Here is a 12,346-nt window from a genome sequence, read left to right on the forward strand (position 1 = left end):
AATTAAAACAAGTCACTAAGCATCAAGAAAATACCAGAAAAGATGTAACAGTTGAATAAGAATATTTGAACACCAATAATAATTTTAGAAAAATAAAAATATGCAATGAATGAGAGTATGCAAATAAATTAAATAAACTAGAATGGGAGTGAGAGAAAATAAGAAAGGAAGAAGAAAGAAATAAGAAAAGATAAGAGAATAAGGATTCGGAGAAGAAAAGATAAGAAAATTGGCACTAATCTGGATAGGTTTGCGACGCCGGCGACGCGGTCGCGTGGGTGACGCGGTCGCGTGGTGCACAATAAGGTTGGGTGACGTGGACGCTTGGGGAATGCGATCGCGTGACATGATTTGTGCTAGTGGCGCGAGTGCAGCCTCGCGATCGCACAACTCTCTGCTCAAAACTTAGTATTGCCAAAATCCTGGGTGACGCGATCGCGTGGGGGACGCGATCGCGTGAGTGGCCATCATGGGGATGTGACGCGGACGCGTGGGGCACGCGTTCGCGTGGTGAGGCTTGGGCTTTCAGCACGATTCCAGCCCAACTCCAGCTCAACTTTCGGCCATGCACCCTTTTGACGTCGAAATCCAGGTCACGCGGTCGCGTGGGGCACGCGATCGCGTGGGAGGCCAGTATTCCCCTGCGACGCGGACGTGTCAGCGATGCGGTCGCGTGGGACGAATTGTGCCACTGGCACGCCTCCAGCCTTGCTCCAGCGTGACTCTCTGTTCGTTTTTTTTTCTCTTCTCTCCTTGCGACGCGGACGCGTCGCTGATGCGGTCGCGTCGCGTGCTCGCTTCTCTCTTTTTTTTTTTAATCTGAAAAGATGCAGAATGCAGTGTTAATATGAATGTGATGCAAAGCTCCAGGTTCAATATAACAAAATAAAATAAAATTCAAAAACAAATAAAACTAAATAAAAATGAAAAAGGACGATCATACCATAGTGGGTTGTCTCCCACCTAGCACTTTTAGTTAAAGTCCTTAAGTTGGACATTTGATGAGCTTCCTGTTATGGTGGCTTATGCTTGAACTCATCCAGGAATCTCCACCAGTGTTTGTGATTCCAGTAACCTCCGGGGTCCCAAACTAGGCATGTAAAACCCTTGAGCAGCTTCAAAAAGATTCTTAGGCTCCCAGGGTAACAAGTGTCAGAGCAGATTCCAGGATCCCAAATCTTGCTTTTACACCCATCCTTGTCGGGATCTGTATTTTTCCAGCCGGGTGAAAGGTGATCTGAATTCTCACTGCAGCGACCAAACAGCTTCCTAGACCCATTCAGTTGAGCTTTATACCAACCTTTGCGTTTAAACTTAAAGCTTCCAACCATGATGAACCTTGCTTGACAATTATTATCACTGGCCATCTTCCTCTTACTCTTAATGCCACAAAGAGCTCTAAGTTGACCATCCGTCTCCAGTAGCCCATATTCAAGTGGGATTAGAAAGCTATGGGATATGAATTTTACCCACTTGAATGTTGTGAAGGATGATGGCAACTTAGGGGGAGGGGTTTCCAACAACTTTGGCAAGGTAATTTCAAGCTCCACTCCCTTGTGCTCTTCTTTGACATCTTCTACCTCTTGATCAACCTCTACAAAATCTTCAACCATGATCTGCCTTGGAGGTTGTACGCTCTTCTCAGCATCAACATCAAACACCGTGGAAGGAGGCTCTGTAACTGGACTTTCCAATGGAGGTACAGCATCTCTTAAGTCTGCAACCACTTCTTCCTTTTTAATAATTGTTGCTTTGTCCAATTGTTTAAGTATAAAATCGTACTCATCCTCGATATTTTTCTTTCTATGACAACTCCTTTCAACTATTCTTTCATCTTCAAGGGTCTCTCCTACCCTTACCCGTAGGGCCTCCTCTAGCTCTTTATGAAGTAAGGATTCGCGAAGATGATTTCTTCTTTCCTGTTCCATATCAATAGCATAATTGGGATCATCTTGCTCTTGGATTGATGGATGTGGGTGCTCTTTCATGGATGGTGGTGATGGGATAAAGAGATTATTCGGTGGTTGACAAGGAAGTGCACTAGAGCTTAAGGGTTGATTGTTGAAGGTATTCGGTGGTCTGATTTGGGTGAAAAGAGCTTGTATACTAGAGTTTAGATCGGCAAGTGCTTTCTCCATGGAGGTTTGGGGTAGATAGGAGGGTTCATTTGGTTCATAAGGTGGTTGGTATGGTGGATGAGGGTTAGGGTCATATGGAGGTGAATGGCGGAAAGAGGCTTGTGAGTATGGTGGTCCAAAGTTGTGTTGAGGAAAGGGTTCATAGGCATATGGTGGTGGTTGTTGATAGTCCATTGGAGGTGGTTGTTACCATGAGGGTTGATCAAATCCTTGTGGCTCCTCCCATCTTTGATTGTTCCAACCTTGATGCCTGTTCTCATTGTAATTTCTTCTTCTTACAACATTATTGTAACCAGACTCATAGCCAAAGGGGTGAGAGTTCATAGTAGCAATTAAAAATGAAAATAAAAATAAATTTAAATTAAAAGGTTATTTAAATTTTGAATTTGAAAATTAAATTTTGAAATTTGAAATTTGAAATTTTGAAATTTTTAAATTTAAATTTTGAAAATTTTTAAATTTGAATTTTGAAATTTGATTTTTGAAATAAGATAAGATAAGATAAAAATTTTAAAAATAAAAATCTGAATTTTTTTTCGAAAAAAAATTAATTAAAAATATTTTTGAATTTAATGAGGAAAGAGAAAAACAATAAAATGACACCAAATTTCAAATTTTTAGATCAAAACGAAGAAAACAACTAAGAACAGCTTGAAGGTCAAGATGAACGTGAAGAACAACTTGAAGATCAAGATGAACACTAAGGACAAATTTTTGAAAAAAAAAAATTTTTTAACTAAATAAAAACAAATAACCTCTTAATTTATGGAAAAGCAAAAATAAAAAAAACAAAAATAAAAATAAATAAACAAGCAAAAATAATAAAAAAAATATTTATAATAACCAATAATAAGGCACACGTTTGCAATTCCCCGGCAACGGCGCCATTTTGACGTTGGGATTTTTGCCAGTAAAGAATGTCATAAAAACAGTCGCGTTGTAGATATAGTCTCTAAACCGACAAAAATCCCTCCGTACAAACGTTTTGGTTGTCACAAGTAACAAACCCCTTTATAATTGATAACCGAGTATTTAAACCTCGGGTCGTCTTCTCAAGGAATTGCAGGGAGGTGTTCTTATTATTGGTTTTTGAGTCTTGTAAACTAGGGTTTTGAAAGTGAGGAGGTAGTATGTTAAATGATAAGAAAAATAAAATAAATAGATAAAATAAACTCTTGGCAAGGTATTAGAACTGAAAGTCCTATCCTTATCAATTGTGATGAAAATTGGATTTTAATCTCACTTTGTCAACCTCTAACTATGAAGGTAAATCAAGTGGATTAATTAGCTTAATCCTCAGGTCCTAGTCAATTCCTTATGGAAAGACTAGAGTTATTGGAGCAACTCCCAATTTCAACCACTTTTTTAATGGATAACACAAGTACTACCAACCACTTGACCAAAGCCAAAAGGGAGAAAAATATCTAAATTAAATTAAAAGCATCAATATAAGCAAAGCAATCTTAATTCTGAAAATACCTCAAATTACATTAACAAAAGAAATTAAATCTGGCATAGATGTTCATAAATTAAATTGAGAAAATAAATAAAAATAAAGAACCTGGGATTGAGAGTCACTCCTAAAACTAAGAGAAATCCTAAATCATAATCCTAAGAGAGAGGAGAGAACCTCTCTCTCTAAAAACTACATCTACTCCTAAAATTATGAATTGTGAGAGCCTCCTTATGAATGGATGCAATCTCCCACTTTATAGCCTCTAATCTGTGTTTTCTGGGCCGCGAAATGGGTCGAAAACAGCCCGGAAATCGCTGGAGAAGAATTCAGATTCGCTGATTTTCGTCACTTGCGACGCGGCCGCATGGAGCACGCGGTCGCATCGCCTAGCGTCAGAGCAACTATGGCATATTATATATTAAATAGAAGCCCCGGATGTTAGCTTTCCAACGCAACTGGAACCGCGTCATTTGGACCTCTGTAGCTAAAGTTATAGCCGTTTGAGTGCGAAGAGGTCAGGCTGGACAGCTTAGCAATTTCTCCAACTTATTGCATTCCTTCCACTTTTGCATGCTTTCTTCCCATCCTCCAAGCCATTCCTGCCTTATAATATCTGAAAACACTTAACACACATATCAAGGCATCTAATGGTAATAAGAGAGGATTAATAATAAGCAAATATGAGATCAAAGAAGCATATTTTCAATCAAAGCACATAATTAGGAAGGCAAATGTAAAACCATGCAAATAGTATGAATAAGTGGGTAAAGAGTAGATAAAAACCACTCAATTGAGCACAAGATAAACCATAAAATAGTGGTTTATCAGTCGTCCATGTGTTAGCATCATTCGTGCAGACTCCAATCCACGCGTTCGCGTTAGGCAGGCGCTCGCGTCGTTGGGATTTTCTCCATTCCACGCGTTTGCGTGAGCCATGCGCTCGCGTCAGTGTTCGCTGGTCATCTCCTTAGTTTCTTGTGTTCCTTCCATTTTTGCAAGCTTCTTCTCCATTTTCCAAGCCATCCCTGCCCTATGAAGCCTGAAACACTTAACACACGGATCACGGCATCGAATGGTATAAAGGAGAATTAAAATAAACTAATTAAAGATCTTTAGGAAACAAGTTTTCAACCATAGAATAATACTAGGAAGGAATTATAAAATCATGCAATTAGTATGAATAAGTGGGTGAAGATTTGATGAAACCATTCAATTAAACACAAGATAAACCATAAAATAGTGGTTTATCAACCTCCCCACACTTAAACATTAGCATTTCCTCATCCTTAGCTTAAGGAGATAAAATAAATGAGTAGGGAAAAGTAAGACTCATGCAATGCAACCTATGTATATGAAAGCAACTATATGATTCTGTCTACTTGGTTAAAATAAATAAGTTCTTTAAGACAAAAATAACTCAAACTTCACTAATTCAAACTATACAGTAAAGACAAGTAAACTTGTAAGAAGACAGCTCATGAAAGCAGGGAACATAGAATTAAGCATTGAACCCTCACTGGTGGTGTATATGCACTCTAGTCTCTCTAGTGTATAGGGTAATCACTCAACCCTTCTCTAATCATACTTTCTAATCCTTGTTCTTCACCTAATCAATCAACAAATATTTAATATACCAATACAAACATCATGAGGTCTTTTCAAGATTGTAATGGGGCCAAGGTATAGGTGAGGATATATATATGGCTAAGTGAGCTATAAATTGAATCCTTAATTAACCTAAGCTCTTCACCTATACACACACTCTATGTACTTCTAAAATCATGCATAGCTACCCAAAATTTTCCCACTTTTGTATTACATACTCATGCATCAACTTTTCTCTTAACTTGTATCACATATGCATTGGTTTTTTTTTTTTTTTGAACTTAACTTTAGCATTGGGGTAATTTTGTCCCCTTATTCATTTGTCTAATTACCTATTTAATTGAATATTTTTGGATTTTTTTAAGATAACAATAAACATAATTATCAATGCACATGGATTTTCAATTTTTTCTAGTTTCACATGAGTAGGTACCCAATTTCCCAATATTTTATCATGACACATTCCCTTATTAACCCATGTTCCCACAATCTTCCCATACTCATTTGGCACACAATTTCTATCATAAGCTAACCAAAGATTTAATTGGGATATTTAGTTGTTTTTCCGCTTAAGGCTAGTAATGTGGTAAAATATAGAACAAATGGGATTTAAAAGGCTCAAAGTGGCTAACAAAGATAAGTGGAAGGGTAGGCTATTTTGGGATAAGTGAGCTAAAACAATTAATGACCTCAATCATATGCATGCATATAACACATTAAACATTGGACATATAGGATAGAACAAAATAAAGATCACAATCATAGAGAAGTAAACACACAAGAATAAAATTTATGGTTAAATAATGTAACCATGTTATTAGGTTTAAGTCTCACAGGTTGTGTGTTCTTAGCTTTTTAAACTATGTTCCAAATACAACTTCTAACAATTTTAACACAAAAATTTTAATTTAAATTAGTGAAATTCTTCAAAAATAGGGTCTTAAAAAGAAACTTATTAATTTTTTAACCAAATAGAACATGCATGCAATTTATCCTACCCTAACCAAAGAAAAATTAGCTAAATATCCTATTTTATTGGTGTTTAAGGAAGAAAAATTACCTCCGGAAGTCAGGTACTGACCGACCTCTCCACACTTAAAGCTTTGCACCGTCCTCGGTGCCATTTGTCAGGAACAAAGGGGGGCTGGTAGCAGCATCTCCACCATCGGGACCGTCATGGCTCCCTGTGCTGGTAAAAGAAGTGGAGTCCGGGGTGTCTGGTTCTTTTTCAGGTGGGTGGTTACCAACAAGTAGCTCCTTGAGGTATGTAAATATGCGCTTGTTACGGCGCTCTCTTTGCTTTCCTTTTCTGTCAAGCCGGTCTAGCCTCTCAAGTATCTGATGGAGCAGTTGGTTTGTTGAAGGTGCTTGTGATGTGGAAGAAGAAGAGATATCTTCTGCTGGTTCTGTGCTCCGGTTGATAGTGGCTGCTGGAGGTCTGATATACTTTCCGTTAGGGACGTATTGATCATCTCGTGGAATCATGGCCTTGGTGTCCCCAGCTCTGTAGAAGACTCCGGCTACTGAGACTAGATTTGAAACCAAGGCGGAGAAAGGTAAGTTGCCCGCAATTTGTACGTGTCCCATAGCATGCCGAATGTGTCTTTGTAAATTGAGGTGCTGGTCTGTAACGATACACCAGAGTAAAACAGCCATGTCTGCAGTGAAGGAGGACTCGTGAGTGCTCAGAAAGACGTAATGGGACATGATCTGTGCCCATACTCGAGCCTCTAAGGTGAGTGCTGAAGCCAGTATGCTCTTAGGTCAAGATCGATGGTATCCATAGGTCCATCTGCTGCCAAGTTGTGCTATAACTCTGAGAATACCGTCCCAGTCAAATTGGTATGTCTGGCGTTTAAATGAGGCTTCTTGAAATGCGTCCAATCCTTCTGGAGTAGGGGGGAGATCTAGAGCTCGTTGAATGGCCTCTTCAGTTATAGGGACTTGCTTCTGACGGACATAGACAGACTGCATGGTTGGCATGTGAAAATTGGAGTAGAATTCTACTACCCATGATAGATTAACCTGCCGTGGCTGTCTCTGTAGGAATCTCATTGTCTTCGCTCAATGCGGGGCTCAACAAATTCAGCAATGTTGGTTGGGAGGATAAGAAGGTGCTCATTGTTATAATTCCTCTCAGCCAGGATGGGGAACATCTGCTCACAATAGCGGTTAGGGAACAACGCAGTGTCCTTTGCTGGAAAAGCTTTCTCTTTTTCATCGACCTTGATGATCCTTTTAATTCGTTTTGTTGAGGGTTTCACCGCTATTGAAGATGGTTCTGCCATTAGTGCTCTTTTTGTTCCTTTCCTTGCTGGTGGTTTGGGAGTAGCTTTCTCTTTACTCTTCTTGGTGGCCATCCTGAAAAGTGAGAAAGAAAGTAATATGTAAAGCTAAGGGTTCGAGCAAGGGAGTGAATAGTATAGGTGATAATCAATGCACGGTAAAGAAGGATGTCGTTGACACATGGTCATGACTACATGTGAAAAGTTCATCAATGGAAATATAGCATGTGCATGTGATGACGATAAAATGCAAGATGTTTATTGGCATGCTGGCAAAGGCATGAGTAGCATAGATCAAGCATTAAATGTCCAAGTTAGATTATCAACCCTTTCAAACTAACAACCTGTTTGTATTGACAATTATATTTAATCAATAAAATATAAAAGGGGGTTTTGTAAAAAACAGGCATTAGAGTAGTAGAATAGAGTAATATAAAAAGAATGCACAATACCATACGGGCTTTTTCACAAACACATAGCATGCATGATAAAGATGTTATTGAAAGTATTAAATTGAACATGCAAGCTACCCTTAAAGAAGTAATATTAATTGTCAAACAATTCCACAATAATTCACAAGCAAAATGTAAAAGAAAATAATCACCCAATAAATGTCTAACACCAATTAAAGGAATAAAAAGAAAAGAAAAGGAAAGAAAAAGAAAATATAAATAATGAAAGTGAAAAGAAAAAGGAAAAGAAAACATAAACATAAATAAAAGTAATAAAGGAAATGTAAAAAGTAAAGAAAGAAAGAAAAGAACATTGATAATGGATGTGAAAAATAAGGGAGGAGAAAGTAAAAAGTGAGAAAGAATAAAGAAGGAAGAAGAGAGAAGAAAGAAATAAGAAGGGAAAAGAAAAATTAGGATTTGGGGAAGAAAAGATAAGATATTTGGCTGATCTGGATAAGCTGTGTGTCGCATGTGACGCGGACGCGTGGGTCACGCGATCGCGTGGTGTGTGATATTTTCCAGGTGATGCGGATGCGTGCGTCATGCAATCACGTGGCCTGATTTGTGCTATTGCCGCGAGTGCAGCCTCGCGTACGCACAACTCTCTGTTTCAAATGCATTTTGCCAAAAATCTGGGTGACACGTTCGCATGGGTGACGCGATCGCGTGAATGGCCATATTTTGAAAACGACGCGGACGCATGGAGCACGCATTCGCGTGATAGGGCTTGTACTTCTAGCATCATTCCAGCCCAGCTCCATCATAACTATCTACCATACACCTATTTACGTCAATTTTACAGGGCCACACGTTCGCGTAGGTGACGCGGACGCGTGGGGAGGCTATTTCTCAAAATGACGCGGCCGCGTGGGCGACGCGGTCGCGTGGGCATATTTGTGCCTAAGGCACGCCTCCAGCCACGCTTTCCCGTGACTTTCTGTTCTATTCTCTTTTCTTCAGAATGTACCTATGATGTAGACGCGTCGTCGACGGTTACGCATTGTCGACGCTTACGCGTCGCGTGCGTTTTTTTTTATATGCAGTATGCAAATGCAAATGCAAGCTATATGTAGCTATAGGCAGAGATTATGAGAAGAGTCATTAACAAAAATAAAATAGAATAAAGTAAAATAAAACTAAGACTGAAACGGAACGATCATACCATGGTGGGTTGTCTCCCACTTAGCACTTTGCTTTTACGTCCTTAAGTTGGACGCTCTTCAGACTCATTTTGCTTCTGTTGGTGGGTCTTCCAAGAGGAAAACCTCTAGTTCTTTATGATCCTTAATCTTTTCTCCATGGTAGAGCTTTAGGTGATGTCCATTGACCTTTAGAAATTTGGAGCTAGAAGGATGACGCAGGTGAAAAACTCCGTATGGCTCTGCCTTTTCTACTCTATAGAGACCTTCCCATCTTGATCTCAGTTTACCTAGCATAAGCCTCAGCCTGGAGTTATATAGAAGAACTAACTCTCCTGGTCTGAATTCTCTCCTTTTTATGTGCTTGTCATGGACAGCCTTCATCTTCTCTTTGTATCGCCTGGAATTGTCATATGCTTCTAGGCAAAGATTCTCCAATTCTGCTAGTTGTAGCTTCCTTTCAGCACCAGCTTCTTCAAAATTCATATTGCACTCCCTCACAGCCCGGAAAGCCTTGTGTTCCACCTCTACTGGGAGGTGGCAAGCCTTTCCGTATACCAAGCAGAAGGGGCTCATCCCAATGGGTGTCTTATACGCTGTTCTATATGCCCAGAGTGCTTCTTATAGCCTGGAACTCCAGTCTTTCCTATGAGGCTTTACTATCTTCTTGAAAATACATTTAATGTCTCTGTTAGACACTTCTGCTTGTCCATTGGTTTGGGGATGATAAGCTGTTGCTACTTTATGAATAATCCCATGCTTTTTCAGTAATCCTGTCAGTCTCCTGTTACAAAAGTGAGTGCCTTGATCACTCACAATTGCTCGTGGTGATCCAAAGTGACAAATAATATGGTTTCTAACAAAGGAAACAACAGTGTTAGCATCATCAGCACGGGTAGGAATTGCTTCCACCCATTTAGAAACATAATCCACAGCTAATAATATATAAAGGTAACCATTAGAGTTTGGAAATGGACCCATGAAGTCAATGTGCCAAACATCAAAAATTTCACAGAAAAGCATAATCTGTTGAGGCATCTCATCCCTCTTGGATATATTATCAAACCTTTGGCATGGGGAACAAGATTTACAAAATTCAGAAGCATCTTTAAAGAGAGTAGGCCACTAGAATCCACAGTCTAAGATTTTTCTAGCTGTTTTTTGAGGGCCAAAATATCCTCCACTCTCAGAAGAGTGGCATGCCTCTAAAATTGACTGAAATTCTGATTGTGGTACACATCTTCTAATTACCTGATCAGCACCACACCTCCACAAATATGGATCATCCCATATAAAATATTTAGACTCGCTTTTTAGCTTGTCCCTTTGATGCTTAGTAAAATCAGGAGGGAAAGTATGGCTAACTAGATAAATAGCTACATGTGCATACTAAGGAACTACTTCAGATACTGCTTGCAAACTATCAAATGGGAAAGTATCATTGATAGGGGTGGAGTCATGCTTAATGTGTTCGAGGCGACTTAAGTGGTCTGCCACTAAATTCTAGTTACCATTCCTATCCTTAATTTCTAAATCAAATTCTTGCAGCAACAGTATCCAACGTATTAGCCTTGGTTTGGACTCTTTTTTAGCTAATAAATATTTTAGAGCTGCATGGTCTGAGTACACTACCACCTTAGTACCAAGTAAATAGGCTCGGAATTTATCCAGAGCAAAAACAATAGCAAGAAGCTCTTTTTCAGTAGTAGTGTAATTAGACTGAGCAGCATCTAAAGTCTTAGATGCATAAGCAATTACAAAAGGATCTTTACCTTCGCGTTGAGCCAGCGCCGCTCCTACTGCATGGTTGGAGGTGTCACACATAATTTCAAATGGCTGGCTCCAGTCTGATCCTCTCACAATTGGAGCTTGAGTCAAGGCAATCTTCAGCTTATCAAATGTTTACATGCAATCGTCACTGAATTCAAACTCAATATCTTTTTGCAGCAATATGGATAAAGGCAATGCTACCTTACTGAAGTCCTTAATGAATCTCCTGTAAAAACCTGCGTGGCCAAGGAACGAACGGACTTCCCTCATAGAGGACGGGTAAGGTAAACGAGAAATGACATCTACCTTTATTGTATCTACAGAAATACCGGTATTAGACACAACATGTCCTAGTACAATTTCTTGTTTTACCATAAAGTGACATTTTTCAAAATTTAATACAAGGTTTGTACTTACACACCTGTCTAATACTCTAGACAAACTATCCAAGCAAAGGCTAAATGAATCACCATATACGCTAAAATCATCCATAAAAACTTCCATACAGTTCTCAATAAGATCTGAAAAGATACTCATCATGCATCTTTGGAAAGTAGCAGGTGCATTACATAAGCCAAAAGGCATTCTTTTATAAGCATACGTTCCAAAGGGACATGTAAAAGTGGTCTTCTCCTAATCTTCAGGAGCTATATGAATTTGAAAGTAGCTTGTATAACAATCTAAAAAACAATAATGGGATTTACCTGACAGGCAATCAAGCATCTGATCAATGAATGGCAAGGGGTAATGATCCTTGCGAGTGGCTTGGTTGAGACGCCTATAGTCAATGCAAACTCTCCGTGAATTCTGCACTCTAGTTTGTCTGGAGTTCTCCATGCTCATTCTTTATTGTTGTGACTCCAGACTTCTTGTGCACCACTTGTACTGGACTAACCCATTCATTGTCTGAGATGGGGTAAATGATATCTGCTTCAAGTAGTCTGGTTACTTCTTTCTTGACAACTTTTAAGATGGTTGGATTTAATCTTCTTTGAGGCTGACGAACAGGCTTTGCTTCCTCTTCTAAGAATATTCTGTGCTCACAAACTTGAGGGCTGATGCCTACTATATCCGCCAAGCTCCATCCAATTGCTTTCTTATATTTTCTCAGCACACTGAGCAGTTGCTATTCTTGTTGAGAAGTGAGTTCCCTTGCAATGATAACTGGGAACTTCTGATTATCCTCAAGGTAAACATACTTGAGGTGTGGAGGGAGGGACTTTAATTCTGATTTCTGCTCTTGGCTAGGCTCTAGATCATCCGGGGCTAGTGATAATGGCAAAGTGTCTTCATTATGTTCAGAGGGTGTCCCCACACTTGGACCTTGCTCCATGTGCTCCTCTTCTATTTCTTCTTGGTGAACTTCAGCTACAGTTTCATCAATGATGTCACACTGAAAGATAGAATGATCTTCCGGAGGGTGCTTCATAGCTTCATTTAAACTGAAACTCACTGTTCTGCCATCTATCTCAAAGGAGTAAGTTCCTGAGAATGCATC

This window comes from Arachis hypogaea, chromosome 15, assembly GCF_003086295.3.
Source record: "Arachis hypogaea cultivar Tifrunner chromosome 15, arahy.Tifrunner.gnm2.J5K5, whole genome shotgun sequence".
Taxonomy (NCBI): domain Eukaryota; kingdom Viridiplantae; phylum Streptophyta; class Magnoliopsida; order Fabales; family Fabaceae; genus Arachis; species Arachis hypogaea.